General features: G+C 34.1%; 1 protein-coding gene across 1 annotated transcript in view; it reads right to left on the bottom strand.

Moving 5' to 3' along the window:
- The window catches only part of LOC145687751 (ligand of Numb protein X 2-like), a 798,603-nt gene that overhangs the window by 722,473 nt on the left and 51,309 nt on the right, over nt 1–24,821 (bottom strand). The gene's annotated exons all lie outside the window — the stretch shown is intronic.

Genomic DNA, 24,821 nt, shown 5'->3' on the forward strand with positions numbered 1-24,821 from the left:
TAATAATAATAATAATAATAATAATAATAATAATAATAATAATAATAATAATAATAATAATAATAATAATAATAATAATAATAATATACTTGTATTTTGGGAAGAAATGATTTAACAGTTTTTTGAAATGAGTAGCTTCAACTGTTCTTGAAAATGTTCGTTGATTTGCATTATGTTATGAACATGTGTTATGTTCAATGCAACAAAGATATACCTTGTAATTATATCAATAATTTGGAGCAGTACCGCTACGAATTAACAGTACGAGTTTGCATTATCACATCATTAGTACGGTAATTATACTTACCATTCGTGTACGCATGATCTATTTATGATATTACGTATAAGTTCGAAATTAGTTAGCAACACACAAAAATAATTAGCAAGACTTTTTTTTCTACAACTTGACTCATAATGAAGCTATTATTGTTTGGCTGTGTGTATATGGATTTTCAGCTAATTTAGTTTTCTCTGTGAATTTATCTGGATATAAAAATTGAGAACTGAAAATACAATTATGATAATTATTACTTCAAGAGAGGATAAGGTGACCGTGAAGTTCTAACGATGCACACTGAACGAATATTTAGCCTATTTAAAGTGTAACTCTATTATGATAATTATTAAGAAAGAGCACTTATAAAGTTTCTTCACTATTCAGTCCGTTACTTACAATGACAATTAAATATAAAAACTAAATCAAAACTAACAAATGACTGTAAATCTATAAGGTTAATTTAAGTTGTAAAAAAAAAAAAGAAAGGAAGTAGTCATACTTACATTTAAAGGGTCACAAAAAATATTTTTTTCTTGTGTTATTTTTCCTGTAATTAGATTTACTGTAGAAAAGAGTCAATGAAATACACTTTTGCTTTCAACAGATTGTTCTGATGTGCTACATTATAGTAGCATTAGTGTCTATAAGAATTTAATGTGTCTGTTTCTGATCTCGCTCTTGGGATGTATTAGAGTGAAACAATTAGTCAGTGAGGTTCCAGGAATATCAGAGCAGACTGTGTTAGCTAATAATAGACATATTAGAATTTAAATCTTGTGAAAACGTACTTTCTCACATTGGTAAATAGTGACCAAGTATATAAAAATGATACATAAAAATAAATTATTCCTGTCTTTTACTCTCCTGGGATATGCATTTAATAAAACTGTGTATCTCTTTACATTACAGTAAAGCATCAACTATATGATATTTACTTGTTTTTAAGTTTATTTTAATATGCATCATTGTTTTTCTACATAAAGCGCCTCTTTGTATAAAAATCAGCAAAAGTACGAAACAATCACTTTCAGAACGATCATAGCAGTTCAAGTACTGTCTGGAGACGGATCTATTTGGAGACGTTTACTGTACTAGTCGTTTTAATAAAAGTTAAATTAATAAAGCTTCTCACAGAAAGTTAAATTAATTAAAGATTCTGCAAAACGATTTTCGCACATAAACAATTAAAAGTTTCGATGGAAAAAGTACCTTATTATAAAGTATTTTACGTTTTTTCATGTTTCCTCTAAGTGGTAAACCTCCCGCACTTCTTTCATTTGAGACATCCCTAGAATATGATAAATTTTATCTTAGTTAATTTTCAGGTTTAGAAATAAAGATGGATGAAAAGTAAACATAGAATACAATCACTCAGAATATACTCTACTTTAAATGAAATAAAATTATATATTTTAATTTTACGTCCCACGATTATCACAGCTAGGCTAAAGGAGACGGTGACGATGAGAAATGAATGCAATGGTGGAAGGAATAAAGTGGAACGGAAGCCGTAGAACCCCGAGCAAACCCACGAACACGGTGTTTGTCCACCACGAAGTCCACTTGACACCATCCGGGGTCGAACCAGAGACCTCACGCACCACAGGTAAACACTCTACCACTGATCCATGGTGCTCTCCTCTACATTAAAATATTTAAAATTGTCTATATATGTTATATATATATCCACTGCACACTCCAGTTTTACCAGAATAATACATTTAAAGAGTGTTAATTGTATTGATTGCATACGTCTGGTAGGTATGTACGTTGTATACTATAATTACCTTAATAGTCAGAATTGTATTTGAATATTGATAGCTTTCGGAAGTTTGTATTGAAATTAAAATAAAGAAGAAATAAAACTCTTTTACAGTGAAATGATTATATATATATATATATTGCACAAGATAGATCAAGTTTTTCATAACACAAAGAAGTTCAGGAGAAAACTGGGTTCTTCTTTTTTTTCCAAGGAAAATATTGACTTAAGAAGTTTGAATAGTAACTCCATTCTGCAATATCGCAAAACTAATAAATGCTGTTTAGGATGGAAGGGAAATTAAATATGAGTTTGAAAACTGGATGGCAATTCATCATAAAATTCATAGCAGTGTTGACTTAACCTTTCCCACTTTCATAGAACAAAAGATGCAGCAAATGATTTCAAAAGACAATTTTCCTTATTTTAATTCTAATTGTAACACATTTTAAAATTTTGCCTTAAAACTTTAATTTCAATGAATTTAGCAGTTTCATTTTTTATTGTTTTTAAAGATAATGCTTTCTTGCGATTACATATATACATATAAAAAGAAAATTCTATGCAATTTACTTAAAATTCGATTTTCTTTCTGAATTTAATAAAATTAAAAGGTCAGGAAACACGAACAGTTTCAAATAAGCTTACAGGAAGGTAGAACAAAGAAACTCAACCTATAAACATTCTCTGTTCTCATGCATAATTACCCAAACATGCGCTCTGACATGAAAATTTTATGAAGTCAACCTGAAAATTTTCTGTTGTCTAGAGACGCGCTCTAATTTACAATAAACATTATATATATATATATATATATATATATATATATATATATATAATGGGTGTCTCACCTAACATTGCGACCTGAAATATTTCTGAAATAACAAAAAAAAAGTGACAAATCTAGCTACGCAAGAATGCAACCATACCAGGGACTTATAAAATTATGTGTCTATGATGGGTCCCTGGGACACTTGTTCACATAATTGTATAGGCCCATGACATGGGTATATTGTTGCGAAACTATATTTGTCATATTTTGTGTCCCTTCCGAAATATGTCAGGTCGCAAAGTTAGGTGAGATACCCTGTAGAGTTATATATAACCCGGAGGTTCAATACCGCTTTCACAAAAGCTCTCCACTGACTTCTATCCTTAGTCAATTGGATCCAGTTTCTGCTTTGTATTCCTATTTCTGTGAGATCCATCTTAATATTGTCCTTCCATCTGCACCTAGGTCTCCTTATAATCTTTTCCAGGTTGGTCTTCCAGTTAAGATTTTGAAAGCCTTCCTACTTCCTTCAATCCAGGCTACATGACCTGCCCCACCTGAGCCTCCTAGACTTAATGACCCTAACAATGTTCGTTAAATCGTATAAATTATGTAGTTTCTGGTTATGAAGTTTCAGCCATTCCCTATTCTCGTTCCTCTTGGGTCCGAATATTTGTCTCAGCATCTTGTTCTCAAATACTTTCAATCTATGTTCTTCATTCAGAGTAAGCGATCATGTTTCGCAACCATACAGAACAAAAGGCATGATTATCGTTTTATATATTTTGAGCTTCAAATTCCTCGAGGGAATTTCCGATGACAAGAGATTTTGAACTGAATAATAACATGAATTCCCTTCTTTTGGGCGACATTTAATTTATTCGTGAATATGTTTTTCCTCTGTTAATATTGATCCTAGATATTTGAAAGTATCCACTTTATCAAAAGTATTATTCGATATTTTAACGTGCATCCATAATTTTCTGTATTACGATCCCGACGAACTTCCATATACTTAGTTTTCTCTGAATTTACTTCTAAAATCATGTCCCTGCAAGCGTTTCATAAGACTTCTGCATTTCTTTCTATTGTTCTTCTATCATTCCCTATTAAATTTACATCATTAGCATATGCCATAGCCTGGTGAACAGCATTCAACTCTAGACCCTGGTTGCTATCTTTGATTTTCCTTATAGCGTATTCCAGAACACAGTTGAATAATAATGGTGACAACGCATCTCCTTGTTTCGGGCCATTCTCTACGTGAAAGCTCGTGGACAACAATTTTTCTACCCGAACTTTACTTTGGGATTCATTTAAACATATCTTAGTTAATCTAATTAGTTTTTTCGGTATTCCAAAATCTGTAAAAATGTTGTATAATATATATATATATATATATATATATATATATATATATATATATATATATATATATATATATATATATATATATATATATATATATCCTAATAGAATCGTAAGCCTTTCTAAAATCAATAAATAATTAATGTATTGGGGTAATGTATTCCCACTTCTTTTCGAGTATTTGTCGAATGGTAAATATTTGGTCGATAATTGATCGATTCGTCTAAATCCGCACTGATAATCTCCAATAACTTCATCTACGTATGGGGTAAATCTTGGTAATAGAATGTTTGAGAGGGTTTTATAGGATTGACAGAAGAGAAATGCCTCGATAATATTAGTCAGTTTTGTCACCTTTCTTGTGAATTGGTACAATGATTGATTCTTTCCACTCTTGTGGCAACTCCTCCTAGTTCCAGATAAGAAGAATGAGTTGAATTGATTTAAAGTTTAACGTTTTTTCCAGCAGCGAGGCTATATGAGGCATAAACTACTGATTAACGTGGGATCTGAACCACATAATCTCTCGCCGTGAATCGAACCCGCGTCTCCCGCGCCAAAGAATGAGTTTGTATTTGCATATACATCCATCCATTCATATATATATATATATATATATATATATATATATATATATATATATATATATATATATATATATATATATATATATATAGAGAGAGAGAGAGAGAGAGAAGGTGCTCGGACGAACATAAAAGTAAGCGCCACTTCCAGTGAAATTGAGTAGTTAGGTTGAATGGGTTTCAAGTCTAACAAACTTGGAGCAGACTTGTGATGCAAATCTGCAAGTTTGATGCAAGCTTAATGCAAACATCCTAGTTGACGCTCTTCGAACTTCCATACGCCTGCAGTGCAAGTGTATGGTAAGTTTGCAAAGCAAGTTTCTGCAAGGGGTTTACTTGCACAACTAGCCTACTACAAGTTTCCACTTGCACTGCAAGTGCACAGCAAGTCGACAGCAAGTTAGTGCAGGTTTGACACAAGTCCCTGCAAGGATACCACTTGCACTGCAAGTCTACAGCATGTTTGTAGTAAGTCTTCTGTAAGTATATACTTGCATTTCAAGTCTACAACAGGTCTTCAGCAAGTGAATGTAGTAAGTCTTCTGCAGGTATATACTTGCATTGAATTGCATGCCTTTTAAAAACCGAACATTTACTGTATACGAATAATCACACAGTATATTTTTCTCAACAACTTTGTCAAACAATACAAGTTTAAAACATAAATTATCTCTACATACCGGATACTTAGTAATTATCTTAATTATTCACTTGTTTTAATGCTTCACACACTTCACACCTACTACAAATGGCGGCCTGGAGGAGATATTTCTAAGATTATACTTTTCTGCCACCTGTTGGTAGAAACTAGAACTGACACACTGGCTACAAAGTTGCAGTAAGCCTCCGAGGCAAGTAAAAATCAAATTACGACATTTGCGGGTAACTCTTTCAAAACGCCTGCAGCAGGTGTACAGTGCACGGAAAGTCTAGCAAGTTAAAATCAAATATAGTGAAAGACTTGCTGCAAACCAACATTCTGTTAGGGTAAATGGCCAAGAAAGCTTGTTTAATATTTGCCATTCCATTGAATTGCATGGAAAAGTTGAAAATTATTTTTCAGTTTGCTCGAAAGTTACAAAAAATGTGACATATCACTATGTTTCCCCGAGCCGCTCATATATATACAGGGTGCGGGAAAATTCCCAGAACGGTCCAAAATATCGCGAAGTATAAAGATCAGCAAAACAAAAATAACACATCTTAAATTGGTTTTAAAAATCTATTCAATGATATCAAACGCAACCTCCTATCCCACTCCCTTCGGGGGTACTAGTGGTAATTTTAAAATTTTAAATGGAAACACCTATTTCTTATTGCATATTTGGATTCTGCAGAAAAAGTGACAGTAATTTGAACCAAAATTGAAAACAGTGTCTTCGCAGATGGCACATGAATCGACACAGAGCAGCAAACCGTTATGAAAACGCGAACTGTCAGTCCGGTGCTCTGTGGCCGTACGGTTAGCGTACTGGCTTAGAGAATCAGAGGTTATGAGCTCTATCCTTGTTCGAGGCAATCTTTTTTTCTTTTATTTCCCCAAATAAATTCCATATCTTTTAATTTCAATTAATACCTTTTAGAAGTTGCATAGGATACAAATTTTGATGATTGTTTTGCAAACTAGCTTTATGAAGTAGTTCTTTGTAATAGGGTTATTTACAACAAAAATAAACCATTTTTGTCGCCATTTGTAATTTCTTGCAAATATGGACAAATGCATTATTTTTATTGAAATTAAAATGTATGAATTCATTATTTGGGTGTTAAAAATCACGTAAAAACGTTACTCTGCGCGGGAATCGAACTCAGGACCTCTATTTCCATAGTCCAGTACGGCAACTGCATGACCAAAAGTACAATGCCGAGATACCACATTTTCATAGCGTTTTGCAGTCCTTCTTTGTGTGTGTGTGTCGATTCAAGTGCGATCCGTAAAGGCACTGTTTTCAATTTTGGGTCAAATCACTGTTACTTTTTTCTGGAGAATCGAAATGTACAATAAAAAATTGGAGTTTCCATTTAAAATTTTAAAGTTACCTCCTGTACCCCCGAAGGAGGTGGTGATAGGGGGTTGTGTTTAGTATCATTGGATAGCTTTTTAAAAACTATTTAACACGTGTTATTTTTGTTTTGCTGATCTTTATACTTCGCGAGATATTGGACCGTTCCATGACTTTCTCCGCACCCTGTATATATATAGGCTATATATATGGATGGGGAGATTCATAACTAATGATTTAATACCCTTTGTGTTAGTCTAAGCGTTTGTATCGTTTTTTTTTCTTTTTTCTTTTTTTTTTTGAAATGCCAAAGTACGAATAAAATCATAAAAAAAGCATGAGTAAGGGATGCATTGGATGCATTTATAAGGGGTGATCAGCTGAATCCCGTTCGTTCCATGTATTATTGGTATAGTGTATAGGAGGATATTGTTTGTTTAATAATGTGTAATGTCTAATGTCCTTGTGTGTTTTGTGTAGGAGTGTTGTTGATACGTGTTCCCGTTTCGTAGGTATAACGAGTGAAAAATGGCATTCAAGATCTCCAATTCATTCAAACAGGACCAACGTGCCGTCATCCAGTTTCTGAGTGTCGAAGGTTGTCAACCAGCTGAAGTGTTCCGGCGTATGAAAGACGTGTTTGATGATGCATGCGTCTCCAAAACAACAGTGGTGGACTGGGCCAGAATGTTTCGGAAAGGGCGTAAACATACCATTGATTATCACCATCCTGGTCAAGCCCATGTTGTTGCCACAGAAGACACGCGTGAAAAGGTGAATGCGGCTATAGCTGTGGATAGACGCATTAGTATTCAATCCATAACGAACGGGTTAAACATGAGTTATGGTACTGCTCAGAGAATTGTGAAAGATCTGGGGTATCATAAAATGTGCGCGCAGGGATCCCCAGGGTATTCAAGGAAGATCAAAAGTTGGAACGTATGGGTTGCGCCATTGAAGATTTGTCACGATACCATTCGGAAGGTGATGACTTCTTGCTGCGCATTGTTGCTGAGGACGAAACTTGGTGTCATCATTTTGAACCGAGTTCAAAGTATTCCAGTATGCAGTAGAAACACCCCTCATCTCCACGTCCCAAAAAGTTCAAGACGCAACCGTCTGCGGGGGCAAATTATGGTGTCTGTGTTCTTTGATTGCCATGGACAATTATTGCTCGACTTCAAAGAACCAGGACAGTCCATCAACGCCGCACGCTATTGTCAAACCTTGACACAGCTACGGAGAGGCATAAAAAAAGGCCTGGTTTATTGACCATTGTAGTCATTGTGTTGCATGACAACGCGCGTCCACACGTTGCAAACCAGGTGCAGGATTTGTTTCAACGATTCAAGTGGGAAATGTTGCGACACCCGTCCTACAGCCCTGACTTTTCACCTTGTGACTTTTACATCTTTGGGTCTCTAAAGAAGACATTGATAGGTCAGAGATTTCAGTCTGACGCTGAGGTTCAGGACGCTGTGCGTGATTTGTTTGATAGTGAGCCGTCCAAATTTTACATGGACGGTATTTGTAAGTTAGCGACACAATGGGACAAATGTCTCATGGTGACTTCTTCTGAACAATATCTGTATTGCACGCTAACCATAGACCACGCCTCTATATAGTGTACAAGTTTCTGCTCGAAATAAAATTTATTTCATGAATTATGACCACTGAACAGGTTTCAGTTGATCGCCTCTTATACTACATGCAAACAGATGTATGCATTATTGTAGTTTTGTTGAAACAAAATTACCTTTCTAGCTTTACGTGTCACGGTTATACCATTTAGACTAAAGGAGATGAATGAGTATTCAAAGTGAAAATTTATGAAATAATTGGCTACATGATGATGTGGGAGAAACGGGAGAACTTTCAGAAGACTCACGAGTACGATGATATCCACCTCAAATTAATGTGATTAGACATCAAACCAATGACCCTCGCACAATAGGTAAGCACACTTTCACTAAGACAGTGTTCTTTATTATTATTATTATTATTATTATTATTAGTGTTATTATTATTATTATTATTATTATTATTATTAGTGTTATTATTATTATTATTATTATTATTATTATAAGTTATATTACTACTACTATTAGTAACAGTAGTGCTTACACTCATGTTACTAATACAGTTAGCCAAGTAATCATTATGATTTACAATTTTCTTAGAAAGAAATTGACTTTGGAAAAATGCAATATGTGCATAAGACTACACAACAGTGTTGTTGCATTTCAACTAGAAGTTGCAAGTGCGATTTGGTTAAACAGTTATGAAACAGATTACGACAAATAGTTTTGAGAAGTAAGCGTATTCATTAGGTCTGAGACAAATTTAAGATTACATTAATATGTCCCTAAACACAAAGCCAATCGAGTTTATAATTGGATAGTAGTCAAATCCTCTAACATTAACAGCAAGAAAGTGAGTTCCTCAGTTTCCTTGAGCCCACACTTCCTTTTATTATGTTTTCGTTTTTCATTTTTAATTTATTGTGGTTGATCTACTGTCTTGTAATCTGGTTGTGAGGTGAGAGTTCATAGTTCGCTCAAGTTTAGATGAATCGTGTTTATTTAATAACTCATTACATTTGGGATCGTAGAGGCGCGTACTTCACTGGAATTAGGATAATACTTATATATATATATATATATATATATATATATATATATATATATATATATATATATATATATATATATATATATATATATATTTCGAAAACCTTATCAGAATAATACTACAATTACTGGATATCATAGAACCAACTGCAATTTTAGGCTGGTTGATTTAGAGTTTAAGCGTGTCATTTTGGTAACGAGGTTATATGAAACCTGCATCTTAATGTAAGACTCATACCAAGAGCTCCAGCCAGGAGTCAAACCCTTGGGCAAACGATAAACATATAGCCAAGAGGAGTTCTTACATTCACCATTGTAAGTGGAGTATCTAAGATCGGAAACTTTTCTCTGTAAACAAAATTGCCAGTTCTTGATCCTCACGAAGTTGACTTTCAGCTTATCGGAATTTGATATGTTTAATTTATTCTTCTCTAAAAATTTGGCTGCTCGTATCTTTTTACATTCATTTTATGTCTTTTACCCGTTTTGCATTAGGTGAGGTATATTTACTTTCAAACCCCTTGTGATACCAATTGCGAAATATATATATATATATACATACATACATATGCTGTAAGTAATTGCTTCCTTTCTTTTGCAATTAAAGAATGGTTGCCCAGATCGTTGCCATATGTTGGTGAGAGGGAGAATTGGGATATGTGTCAGATGCCTTAAGATTTCGCAAATTATGTATTATTTAATTTAGCTTGGATACATTTGTATCAGCTGAAGAATAAAAATTATATATATATATATATATATATATATATATATATATATATATATATATATATATATATATATATATATATATAACCCACTATGGCTATCTGGTTTAAAATTAAATATGGAAAGGTTATAATCAGTACTTTCTTGAAACTCCCTATTGGAAAATGAAAGTTCTCAAAAGTAGTGAACATTCCCAAAGAAAATAATAGTAAGCACCCGCTTTAATTATACTGTGTTTCATAATTTGATTTTAACATCACTATTCATTATGAAACAAGACAATAGGTTATTCTCTTAGCTTAAAATTAATGATAATGATAAATTATAATGTAATAAATATTAAAAGGTTGATAATCTGCATCTCATGCGACCTGAAATTTTGGCTCCTAATGACATTTCATATGAAAAAATGCTCAATCCATTTTAGACGACCTGATAAGTATAAGTGTAAAGATTATTCTATTTTGCAAAACAGAGGAAGTAAAAGTTGTTGAATTCTGCACTTCACACGTTAATATGAAATATAACACAGTTACATTCGGTGCTACTCAACAATATGGCTTTGATTTTGTACTTATTCATAGCCAGAACAATTTATCAGTAAAGAAATGTATGACAGAGGATCAAAAGAATACTCTCGGCATGCTTGTTCTGCAAATACGTTACAAACTAAAATTAGCGCCTCCACCACGAATTCAACTATACAGTGTAGAAATTTCACGCAAGTTGGACGCAGCAAATTGGTTCACATCACGCAATGTTTACACAACAACATTGCAACATATGTTAAAACAACATAAATTGTTTAGTTTTACTTTAAATACAGAACAATTACAGTTATAATTTTAAAATTCAGATAACGCGAAAAAGAAATATAAATGATCCAATGTGAAGATACATTACGTTTGTTGAAATTCATTTAAAAGCTATAAATCGTGAATAACTTTCTGACATTGTACATGTTTACATCGCAGAAACGTTTATATTATTATTATTATTATTATTATTATTATTATTATTATTATTATTATTATTATTATTATTATTATTATTATTATTATTATTATTGTACACACAATTATTGCTAAATAATCACCCCCCAGCATTGCATTTCAAATTAGATCACAAAAGGTCTCTACTGACTTCTACCCTTAGCTAACTGCATCCAGTTTCTACTTTGTATTCCAATCTCTGCGAGATCCATCTGAATATTGTCCTCCCATCTGCGCCTAGGTCTTCCTAATGGTCGTTTTCCGATTGGTCTTCCAGTCAAGACTTTTAAAGCGTTTCTACTTTCTTCCATTCTAGCTACATGACCTGCCCACCTAAGCCTCCTAGACTTGACGACCCTAACAATGTGGGGTAAACCATATAAATTATGTAGTTCCTCCTTATGAAGTTTCCGCCATTCCCCAATCCCGTTCTCTTGGGTCCGAACATTCGTCTCAGGATCTTGTTGTCAAATACTTTCAGTTTATGTTCTTCCCTCAGAGTAAGTGACCATGTTTCGCAGCCATACAAAACAACAGGCATGATTATCGTTTTATATATTTTAAGCTTCAAATTCCTCGACAAAATTCGCGACGACAAGATATTTTGAACCGAATAGTAACACGAATTCCCTGCTTTTAGTCGACATTTAATTTCTCCGTGAATATGATTTTCCTCTGTTAATATTGATCCTAGATATTTGAAACTATCCACTTTATCAAAAGTATTATTTAATATTTTAACGCATCCATAATTTGCTGTATTCCGGTTCCGACGCACTTCCATGTATTTAGTTTTCTCTGTATTTACATATGCACGTTCTAATTTTGTAATTAACTACCTCTTGTTAATGATCTACAAATGTTTCCCTCGGACAAAAGATGTTTTGAGAAAATCTTAAGAAAATTCATATATCAAAACCTCGGCTACCTTTCGACAAGAAGTCAGGTGCTAACAGTTGACAATTGAGCCGGAATTACTAAAGCTCCCCACTGAGGAAAGAAGCCGACATAACTAATGATTTTACCAAAACAGACAAGGTAAAAAAATACGTGCAACTATTTCCTGAATTCATGTACATGCTTTTTCTTATTCTTACTTCCTACACTATCGGTTTATCAATGTAGTGTTCTGGCCATTGACCTCCAAGAACAAACTCTGGGAATCCATGCTTTCTTGTCTCAAGTCACAAATACAGAACATCTGCCTCTCGTATGGGAATATAAAAGAGTTAAGAAAAATAGCAAAACGGTATTTTCCCGTGGCCAAAATATACAGATAAATTTATCATTTTCATCATAGAGTAAACATTGCTTTAATGCGGCCAACTTCCATGATATACAGGTGACCAACTTACAGAGTAATAAGTAACGAAAAATGTAAGTTCAAGACAATCCAAGCCAAGATGAGCAGGTGGCCAAGTTGACAGATTTCACTGTACTTTTGCTTACCATTAAGAGTAATCTTTTGTGTGTAATATTATAATGTAGTGTCTTTTTAAAATAGAAATGCTGAGTTGTCAACATTGCATTACTTACAACATAGATAACAATACTTTTGGATATACTCTATTGCATCTATAATGTTACTAAACTACTTATAAATTATTTAAATGTATTTAAAGCTATTAAAGCTTATTTCAAGTTTTCACTATTGTGTGAGTTCGCTCTCCTCAAATCTTTATTGTGTCGTTACTCCAATATTTATGTACAATGGCATCTACGACTTTGGAATATGTATCATCTTTGGAAGGGCTATCTAAACTTGTTTCCAGATTATGCAAATCCCAATCTACATTTGATAAGCATTAATTGTTAGAATAAAAAGAAATGCATGCATTTATAATTTTCAAAACATCAATTGAATGAAGTAATCCACGCTTGTAGGATTGCATAATTAATGATCGATGATTTTATTGCTAATTTTTTCATCCCTTCTACTCTTGTTAGGCGAATATTCCCAAGAGTTCTCTCGTGGTCATTCGATTCCCGATGGTCCCGGATTTCTCTGGTATGGGGGCTTTCTATACACTGGGGGGTGAAAAGTACCATTACAAAAGTACAAGGAACCTACACTGAACACCATATGATATGCAGTACCATGGGGGAGTTTCGTGACTCCGGAAGAAAAATGCCCCGAGCCATTCTTCTGAAATCATAACTGCTGAGAACTCATGTGGTCCGGTGTCCACGTTAAACTGGAGGTCAAATGTTTCATTAATCCAAACTGGAACAAAATGAGGCCCCAAGTCTCATGCAACCTCGATGGTGAAAAGCTAAGCTTCAATTTACCAAATTGAATATTCGTGCGCAGGTTGGAGCTCACTTTATGAAAATATTTAACTTCAAATGTGATTTATTCACGAGACGACACGCTCGTAAGTATATATGATTTAGAATTTAATTTTTCTCTTTCATTTCAATCTATATTATGGTAATGCTTGAGGATATGATAAAGAAGGCAATATTTATGGCATAAATATGTAAGTTTGTGTATTCTTTTCTTCTTACATATAACTCAAATGCCCTGACGTAATTAGATGAATGATGTGGTGATAAATTTATCATAATATGAGAGATACTAAACGCTACATGAACGTGTTGGATAATAAATTCTAAATTATTAAAGTACAAATGTCCATACAACCTAAACGGTTTGATAAATTAAAAAAAAAAAAAAAAACATAAACTGGTGACATATACATATATATCACTTTAACTTTCCACAATGATGCATCGGAGCTAGGGAAGATTGCAGTTATAAGATGATTGATAACAGTGAAATAAGGAAAGTGGGAAGAAGCAAAAAATGTTAGAAAACACATGCACACGATGTTTTTTTTTTCACCATAAAGCCCACTTGGCGCGGCAAACGATACATTTAATTCACATAGCATAGACTTTCATATAGCATAGAGTTCACATAGTATTACCACAAATTGGAAAAGCCTTCTCTGCTAGCGCGCTCATCTTTGATGTACGGGATCCAGGGTTCGATTCCCGATGGAAGAGCCTCGAAAAATTTGAGCATATTGCGATGGTTCGGAATTCACTTTAAACTATAAGTCTACACCTCATTTAGTTTTTACGCTGAAATATGTGTATTTGTGTATATGTAGGGAAAAAGACAACAACTGTTGGATGGCATTAAGAAAGATAACTTGTATGTCAAGATGAAGAAGGTTAGTTGTTAATCATAATGCACTGGAGCTTCTTAACAGCTGGTACACAACCTGTCAATTGTGGTAGAATATTTGTAATAATGGTAGTGATAATAATGATGATGATTTAGAAAATGATTACTCTTATTATCATAGTATGAAATCAGGTTTTATGTAACAAACCAGATTACTGTCTTAATCCGTCTGTACCATAAACTGTACTTAGAAACCCTACTACTTCACGGAAGTTCAGTAGCAGTTACGTAGGTACGAGTATTTTACATTTAATCTGCTGTAGAAGGTTGTGTTGCAAACTTCTGTGTACAATAATGCTTGGTATGTTATGGTTTCACGTTGCTAGTATTTAAGGAGTGCACTGAATATTATTTAATGTTTCAAAAGAAGTTTATGTTCAATATAAGTTTTGTAAAAGCAAGGTGAATATATATACTTTAGAACGAGAAAACCTATGATCTTCCACCCAAGATATAATGAAACAAGGGAAGAAGTATAGCTCTTTTTTTTTTTTTCAAAAGCAACATACGGATGCATTTATGAGCTCAATAATGGAAACATAGTACATCAGAAGGCACTCTCAGCAACACGTTTAGTGCTTCTCTAAATGGCTTCTCTCTCGCCCACTCTCTGCTATCAAGACCTAAAATACACCAAAAGCAAGAAATGAGGTCCATTTCACTTCATAGACTTTTGTGGTGTAGATCCACAAATCCCCAACTTCTTTGTTCTTTTCGTATCACGAAAAGAAAATTTCTGGGCGGAGTGTTCACGGCAGGATCTTTGACCTCATCTCTAATCGCCAAACATAATGGCTTTTCTCTATTTCATTTCAGTCAAAAAGCTTCAAATTCTTACTCTTCTCTGCTCCTGTACAGAAGAAAAAAATCTTATTGCAGCCTGCCAAGTTCACAGTGCCAAAGAAAACTCATTTGGACACACTTTAAATTCAAGAACGTTGAAATAGTCTTTCAAAATTAAGCTCTGAAATATTGGTTTAAAGTAATTGCGGATTTTAAAGACGCATTTTTTTTAAAATAAAAACTATGCAAAGATAATTCTTCTTGTTATTAATTAAAGGTTCTCTACCTAGATATACGCATTCCTTTCATCTGGAAATAAGGATATCAAATAACAGCTATCTCAGTAAGTGTTGTTCAAAACCATCCAAGGTCCCATGATGATTTCCTAGACGTTCCGTAAATCTATGTTCATATTTCGTATTGTTTTATCTATAATATACCATATATTCAACCTTATAATGTGTCATTTCTTATTGATTCCTAAGATCAACCATTTTATTTTTTTTTTTTAAAAATAAGCTAGATTTAAAAATATTCGTATCATTACTTCATCTATATTCCTATATGGAGATTAACATCTTGTTAAATCGCCAAATTGTACACGCCTGGCATCGATTGCATATGTCTGTCTGTAGTAATGTATACAGAAAATTCTCCTTTTCTATTGGAAGATATAAGAAAAAGTGTGCACAACACAATTTATTTCTGCCCATTGTAAGTATTACAACTATTAAGTCTTAATCCGTAGCAGAATAAGCACTGCATTAGAATAAGGTACAAAGTTTTATCTCAGTATGTCCATTATAAGCATTACATGACTTATTATTTTCTTTTAGCATAGACCTACGCTCTTTAAATGGAAACCTATATATATATATATATATATATATATATATATATATATATATATATATATATATATATATATATATATATATAACGGATTTGTTTTCTAGTCCCTTTTGATTCCGCTAAAGACAAATTTTACTGTATTTAGAATACGTACTATGCATGAAGAGTACAGCGGAAAGCAATTAAATACTGAAAGTGAAATGCAACAAAGTTCGAATCACAATGGATGCAAAATGACCTAGTGTTAAGTCAGTTGTCACTCAATGATTTGTTTTACTTTACGAGGTGTCGTGTTTTAATTAATGTTAAAAGTAATTGAACATCAGAATCTTTTTTTTTTTTGTTTCAACTTAGATTGTTTTTCCTCCATGCTTTGACACATTAAAAAAAAATGCAACGTCTTATAAAATATTAGGAAAGGCGGAACATATTTTAATTACCTATGAATTGAAATTAACAATTACAGTCTATCTGCATTCTCAATAATTGAATATTACTTTTTGATTGTAATATATGTAAAAGAGTAGAAGGGATTGACTCATCAACGCCCAGCCATGTTGAAACGTGATATTTGGGAAAAATATTATTTTTATTACGAAATAAAGAAACAAGAAAATATTTTTGAAAATATTTATCATAAGAGGGATAAAGGCGGTTTCGTTTTGCCAGGAGTAATATATTTCACAAATCTCTGAAATTAGAGAAATGAAACTCGGCGTATAAACTCTTCATTGAAAATAAGGTATAACGCATTTCAACGTTTTTTTTTTTAATTTCTCTCCTAACGGAAGGGGGAGGAATAACGTTTCTAAAATACTCATTTTTTTCTTTTATTTTTATTTCTACTATTTTTTAAATGAGAAAGTGCCGAATGTAAGAATTCGCTAAAGTTAATTAAATACAAATTTTGCACGTATGTAGGGTATAAATTTGAAACAAGATAATATATATTTCAGCGTTTCTGAGACTTCCACTAAGAAAGGGTAAAAAAGAAGCATTTTCAAAAATATTGAAATTCCCCTTTATTTGCCCACAAAGAGATAAATACAGGTGCCACTTAAGTTGGAGATGTGAAATTCGGTATAAATCCTAAATAAAAATGATGTAAACGTGTTTCAATGTTTTTTTTTTTTTCGAACTTTCTGCTACTAATGAGATAACAAGGTCATTTCAACATTTCAATTTCTTTATTGTTTGCGAGAATTTGCTAAGTTGCAGATGAGAAGTTCAATGCATAAGCACTTAAATCAAAATTATGGAACTCACTTTTCAGCCTTTCGAAAATTTCGCTTCTAATGGCAAAAAGGGCTCATTTCTATATCTAAATATCCATTTCTTTATTGATGAGGAAGTCAGAAATTGAGGATTCATTTAAAATCAAGATATGATATTCGGTATATAAAATCTTACATAAAAAAATAAGAGAGCATGTGTTTCAATGTTCTTTTTTTTCTTTAAAAAAAATATCCGATTCTATAATGCCAAAATGTTATTGTATTTATTGAGAAAGTACCTAATCAGTGGAGTGGCTTATTTTGAGGATGCGAAAATCGGTATATAAACTTTTAAATAAATATGCATTTCACCGTCTGTGAAACTTTGCATCTAAAGAAGAAAGCGGACAAATTCAATTATTAAGCTTTCTCACTATTTATTTACAAAATGCTCAATGTAAGGGATCCGCTTAAGATTGAGGTTTAAAATTTGTTATATAAACACTTATATATATATATATATATATATATATATATATATATATATATATATATATATATATATATATATATATATATATATATATATATATATATATATATATATATATATATATATGTGTGTGTGTGTGTGTATGTGTGTGTGTGTGTGTGTGTAACAAATAAGGGAACACGGATCTCGTTTGAAAATATTCCGTTTCTGAAGTGAGAACGGGGAGGGCAATACGTACTATTATATCATATAATGAAACTGACTCACGGACTCATAAATACTTAGGTCATATAAATATATCTAGAAACGTGAGATTTGCGCAGAAAACTCCTTTGGTTATGACAGCAATGAATAAGAAATGATAAAAAAAATGGTGGTGACACTCGGTCGAAAGGAATAAAAGCTGTTCCAAGCCAGCCATCCTGAGTTAGGTTTTCCTGTTTTTTTTTTTTTTTTCTCATTTGCACCAGGCTAATGCCGGGATGGTACCTGACATACAAGTCGCAGGTCACCTCGTTCCTTCATTTTCGTTGGACAGTGTGATTCCCGAGAGACGTCATCCCTCATACGTGACAGCCTAACATTTCCCTAGATGCCGGAAGCCCAGAAATCTAATTCCTTACCCTAATCCTAAGATTTAGAGAAGAAACACGTATACTAAAGAAGGTAAGGATAAATGATTTGCCAAGAACACAGTGCCAGATGAATCTGGTGTTATTAAGATGAAACTCGGCCTGTAAACTCCTAGCTAAAAAAATAAGTGGTCACATGTTCTGCGTTTTTGAAACTTATTATTTTAAGGAAAATGACCATTTTTCATTTTGTTCTATGTCTCTCTCTCTGTATTGAATGCGTCGTTGTCGGTTGTTTGTGATCGCTTCATTGGAAGAAGGTTAAACATATTGACATATATTTTTGGAACATGTTTGGTACTTACCTCGAGATAAGTTTCAATCACCACTTTGGATGATGGTGAAATAAGGATGTAGAATGAAACCGGAAAATCCCGAGAAAACCTATGGACATGATTCTGTTCACGACAAACTTACTTATTCGGAGATCGAACCACGAAAATGTTGCACCACAGGTACGCACTCTACTACTGAGCCACCGTGCCCTCCAGTCTTAAAGTTGAACTTACTTTTTCTTTTTGTATACATAGTCTTCAAGGGACTACCACCTATAGTATTATTAGGTATTCTGCCTTTCGGCAGGTCCTGGGACTAATGAGGATTTTTTTTTCAATTTTAGATTTGGGACTGGAAATGTTTCTTTCACTTTTGTCGATCTTCAGCTTCCTCTTTTAACTCCCAATATATTCTCCTATCTTCAAAATCATCGATCAGTTGTGTTCTTCTTGTTCCTATTCCTCGCTTCCATTCCATCTTTCCTTCTTTGCCGGTGTGAAGAAGACAATTTCTTTCAAGACGTGTCCAATCCAATTGACCTTTCTACGAAGGATGGTGACTAAAAGTGTCCTCTTCTCTCCTATCCGTTTTTAAACATCTTCGTTAGTTGCTCTCTCTGTCCATTTTATCTTCCCCATCTTCCAACACTACATTCCGAAGCTCTCCAAATATTTCTTCTGTAACTTCCGTAATGTCTAAATCTTTGAACCATACAGTCCAATGCTCCATATATAGCAGTTGACCAACTTCTTTTTAAGTCCAATATTGAGCCTGCTAGTTAAGAATGATCTTCTCTTGTTGAATGCTTCTTTAGCTATGGTATGTAGGAATTTAAATAGATTAACATTATGTTGTAATGATTACATTTAGGAACATTATCTGATTCGACCTCTTCAAGTTCTCTTTGTTTTACTCTGATCCGTAAGGGCGTGTTTCCACTGGATATTCTCATGACTTTCGACTTTTCGATGTTAATTTCCATTCCATACAGTTTTCCAGTGTCAACTATTTTGTCTATCATCTCCTGTAGTCCTTCCTTCGGTTTTAGCTATTATAACCATATCATCTGCATACCTGATCTTGTTAATGACGGGTCCTCCAACCTGGATGTCTCCAGTTCCCATTAATGCTTCCTTCATTAAACATTCACTGTAAACGTTGAATAATTGGGGCTAAAAACTACATCCTTATGCGACTCCTCGTCCAATCTCTACACTATTGGTTTCTCCTTCATTCAAGCGCATCTTCACTCGTTGTCCTATGTACAGGTTTTGAATGAGTCGTCGATCTCTCCAGTTGACTCCGATTTCTTTAAGTGTTTTCAGAAGTTTCATCCAATTGACTCGGTCGAAAGATTTTCGCCAGTCGATGAAGCACAAACACAACTCTTCCTTTACATCAATAATTCTTTCTAATATAATTCTCATCAATTCAATAGCATCTCTGGTGCCTTTTCCTTTCCGGAATCCAAATTGATCTTATTCTAACCTATCATCTATCTTGCTTTCTAGCCGCTTGTTCAATATGCGTGCAATGAACTTTCCAGTGTGGGGAATCAGGCTAATGGTTCTGTGATCGCTGCACTTCTTTGCTTGATTTTTCTTGGGCAATGCAATCATTGTAACATCAGGAAAAACCTTTCGCCATTCTCCACTGAGGTAGGTCTTGCTAATAAGTGAGGTCAGTACTTTCATTGCATTGTCTCCTAATTCCTTGAGCAAATCTACTGGTATGTCGTCGTCTCCAGTGGCCTTTCTCTTTCGCATGTCTTTGATTGCTTGTACTACTTCACTTTTCAATATACTGGGTCCTTTTTCATCATCATCCACCTCTTGCTCTGCTTCAATCGCAATATCTTTGGGGCGGTTCTTCTGACCATAAAGATCTTTTGTATATTCCTCCCAAATTCTAAAGATTCTTTGATGGTCAGTGGTTACATTACCTTGTTGATCTTCGATGCCGAACGTTTGTATAGTGTTGTTAGCTCTCCCTCGTAATTATTGTGTTTTCTGGTACATCAGATCATATCTGCCACGCCGTTGAAGTTCAATTATTTCTTCACATATCTACTCCATGTGCATTTCTTTGGCTTTGTCCGTTTCTCTTCTCAATTCATTATTCAGCACTTCTGTATTCATTGATGTCCGTGTTTTTTTGCCCTTCTGCGTCCCTCCATCTTTTTAAGCATTGCTTCAGTTATCCATGGTTTTCTCGGTGCTCTTTCCATCCTACTAATGTTATTGTGAAGTGTGTAAAGTGTGTTTAACTTTTCCCCAACAATTCTCTATATTGTCAACCATATCTCCCATTGCACAGAAATTTTCTCCAATCTCTTCTTTCACATCATCGTCGCTATTTCTTAGTCGCTCTAAGTTCCATTTTCGAATTCTCCTCCCATTTTTCTAGATTGATTTTAATCAGGTTTGCACTTCCAGCACCAGTAAATTGTGATCCGAATCAATGCCCGCTCCTGGCAATGTCTTTACGTCTCGTACACTATTCCTGAAACATTGCTTCACAAGAATGTAATCGATTTGGTAGCGTTTCTTATCTCCCGGACTTTTTTCACGTGTACAGCTTGTTTTTTTCTTTCTTAAACCACGTGCTCATCACCACCAGATCATGTTGTCTACAAAAATCGATAAGCATTTGACTTCGTTCGTTTCTTCTACCTAGTCCAAATGGTCCCACTACCTTATTCGCAGTTCATTCTCCTACTACGCTATTGAAGTCTCCCATTACTGTGGCGTTGACCTTACCTCTTCCTTCATGATGCAATATGCAATTGAACTGATCATATCATACATTACTTCTACTTCATTATCATCATGGTCGGTTGTTGCCATATACACTTGTATTATCACAATATCCACTGGTTTTGCATGCAGTTTTACAAACATCAAGCGGTCACTGCAGTATTCCACTTTAGTTACACTTCTTGCTACTTCGTTCTTCATTGCTATCGCGATACCATTCTCGGCCTTATTGCCACCCTAATAGTATATTATGTAATTTCCCGATACTATCTCATCTTTCCCTGGCCATCTCACTTCACTCAAGCCCACTATGTCCACTTTACATTTGTCCATTTCCACTTTTAAATTTTCAAGTTTTCCCTCGCGTCGTAGAGTTCGTACGCTCCAGGTTCCCATGCTGAAATGGAAGTTATTATTTTCTCCTCTGATGATCCTTCCTGGAGTAGTCCCCACCCAGAGATCCGAACGGGGGACCATTTTACCTCCGGATTTTTTTTAATCTCAGGACGAACCATCATATTTATTTATTCTCCTCCTTCGTCCCTTCTGGGAAAAATATAATGTGGTAGTATTCCCATTTCCTTTCCACATCTCCATGCCGTTGACCATCTACTTGTTCATCCGCCTTTTAGGACAGTTTCCTCTCCTAAGGACAAGAAGGTGTTCTGACCTCCACCCGCTCATCCGCCCACCGAGAAGGCCGTTGGCACTTGGTAGAAGCTGACTCCTTATCCCGGGAGTCGGTCGGTCCCACCTACGTTAACCGCCAAAGACGTTGCCCGTTTTCTCCCGCGAGGATACCACCTATAGCATACAGTTAAAAATGTAGGACTACTCTAGTTGATAAATCGGAGAACAAACTTTTATTTATCCAAACAGAATCTCCAAATGTTTCTTAAATATATATGGAGGAAATATACGAAAGCTGTTCAACTAGGACAGTGTTATGGGAAAATTAATTGAGAGTATTATTATTATTATTATTATTATTATTATTATTATTATTATTATTATTATTATTATTATTATTATTATTATTATTATTATTATTATAGGATTGGGTCTGTAAGTACTTCTTCCACCTTTCTCGAGCTTCAGTTTCCTCTTTTAACACAGAATATTTTCGTCTAATTTTCATATAATCGATCAGTTTTTCTTTTTCCTACTCTTCGTTTTCCTTCCATCTTTCCTTCTATGGCAGTATAAAGAAGACAATTTCTTCGGAAGATGTATCCAATCCGATTGGCAATCCTACGAAGGAGTACGAAGAGCCAAATGCTAGGTAGGCATCCAAACTGCAAACAAACATTTTGATAGTATGTTTCTTTCCGCCTTTTCTTATGCAACACCACGATACTTTGTTGTTACGTGAAATATAGGCCTAAATCTTCGGCTTGGCTGGAGTTGTGTCATCACTCGTTTATGCGTAAATAACTCAAAATTAGTTATTCATTTACAAATGTCTCCGTTATTTCTCTTTTGATTGCAGACGTTTAATGTTAAAATAGTATCAATTAAATGAATAATTATTAGATTTCTTAAAATTCTTGTCGGTTTTTGATTAACTTACTGTTGCTGAACAGGGCATGTTAAACAAAAAAACAATTTTAATCCATAGTTTACGATCGACTTAGCTTATAATGGATAAACTATTGCCTCATAATTAGCTAAACTACCTTCCAACGTTTTTTTTTTTAATGTTGAGCATTAATACATCCTTAACTAAGTTCATATCGCCCTACTACTTATTATGGTGTCCAAATTACTTGCGAGTTGACCAGTACACGTTTAGTACGTTGACGACAACTTCTGTTACAATTTGATTTATACTATTGTTCACCAGTGGCGGCTGGTACTATATGTTGCATGGTTGTGCAACCGGATATTTCTTTAATACTAAAGATATTTTAAAGTAGTGTATCAGTAAAAAATAAACCTTTGCTCTTGAGCGCAAAACAGTATTGATGCATTTCTAAAAAAAAATAATTTTGTGAAACTGAAAGAAAGAGAGTGATATACAAATCCAGTGGCAGCAAGCGTTGCCACTGGAAGCAGTAACATTGAGCATATGGCAGCGAGCTCCTATCTCTTAACATGAGGAAGTGGATTTATTCTTGCATCGCTGCTATTCTCCCATATTACGCGTTTGCAGTTGCTATTTCGTTGCAACTGGTATGTAGTCAGCTTCTGTAGTAGTTACGAATTCCTCCGTTTGGCAGCGCTTGACTCAATTGATAGGTTAAGTGAGATATAGACGTTTGGAAGAAAGAAGTTGGTCACCAAACAGAAACTCGCAAAGAGCAAATACGCGTCTGGTGGTAGCAGGGGCGGATGCAAGCTGAATATTTGGGGCAGGGCAGTCGTTCGAAGTCAATAGATTTTATTTTACATTTATAATACAAAGGTAAAAATTCTTGGGATGGATTTTATTTTGAAAATAAAAAATATCCTATTCTGGGGGGAGGGGCGATCGAGAATCGAAGAAGAGAATGTCTTACCACTGGTCTAATTCCTATCTGTGTGTCGCTCGTGCACATGATCCCGTGTTCAATTTCCGGCGGAGAGCATAAAAAATTAATCTCAAATTATTCATTTTCAATACTCATCTGTCTTCTTTAGCCTAAATTGCTGGAATGTTAAACTATTATTTTTTTTTTCATTTTCGAAGGAAAAATTCTTATATTTCATGCTTCTTTATAATAGAACAGCAGACAAAAATGCGTAGTTACTGAAAATGAACTCTTTGTCCCTTATATTCATACAAAGAAATGCTAACAAAATGCATATTGTCGGAGGAGAGAGGTGTTTCTGTACCTTAAACAAAATAAAGCGGAATATATTTGCAGTAGCGATGCTTTTTATTCAGAAAAACTTGGCGAGCAGCATTTCAGATTTCAATGAAGTCATAGAAGAATTTGAAGCTCGAAAAGAACGAAGAAAGACCTTCCATTCTAAAATAATGCATAGTTTACTTAATTAAATACTTTTGTTTAACTGTGTGCATGAATGTATGCATTTTTTGCTTTTTTTTCTTCTTTTTGGGTTAACGATATCATTCATGGCTTACAGCACATGCTATATATTCGATTTATTTCTTGTTCAATAACATGAACGTAGAAGTTTTTGTATATAAATAGTGTATAAACGTACATTGATAGTGGTTGTTTGAAAAAAAGGAAATAACATATATTAAATCAATATTAGAGAATACACTTTAATCAATAAATATACAAATGGAGCTTATAAAGATTTTCCTCTTCATATTTCCTGAATATTTTTTGGATAAGACTCAAGAATGCTGGGGGGAGGGAACACTTGCGCGTAACTACATACCTTTGATATTGCAACATTGCAACCGGTACTTCTACAGACCACGAACCGCTACTGTTGTTCACTACCTTTCAATTCAGTTATCTTCCCACTTTAAATAAACATAAAACCAGACTGCATTCATTGGGATTAAAATCAAAAGTAAAATTGTTACTTATTCGGCTACTTAAGATGT

The sequence above is a fragment of the Thermobia domestica genome, chromosome 6 (assembly GCF_964235325.1).
Source record: "Thermobia domestica chromosome 6, izTheDome1.hap1.1, whole genome shotgun sequence".
NCBI lineage: Eukaryota > Metazoa > Arthropoda > Insecta > Zygentoma > Lepismatidae > Thermobia > Thermobia domestica.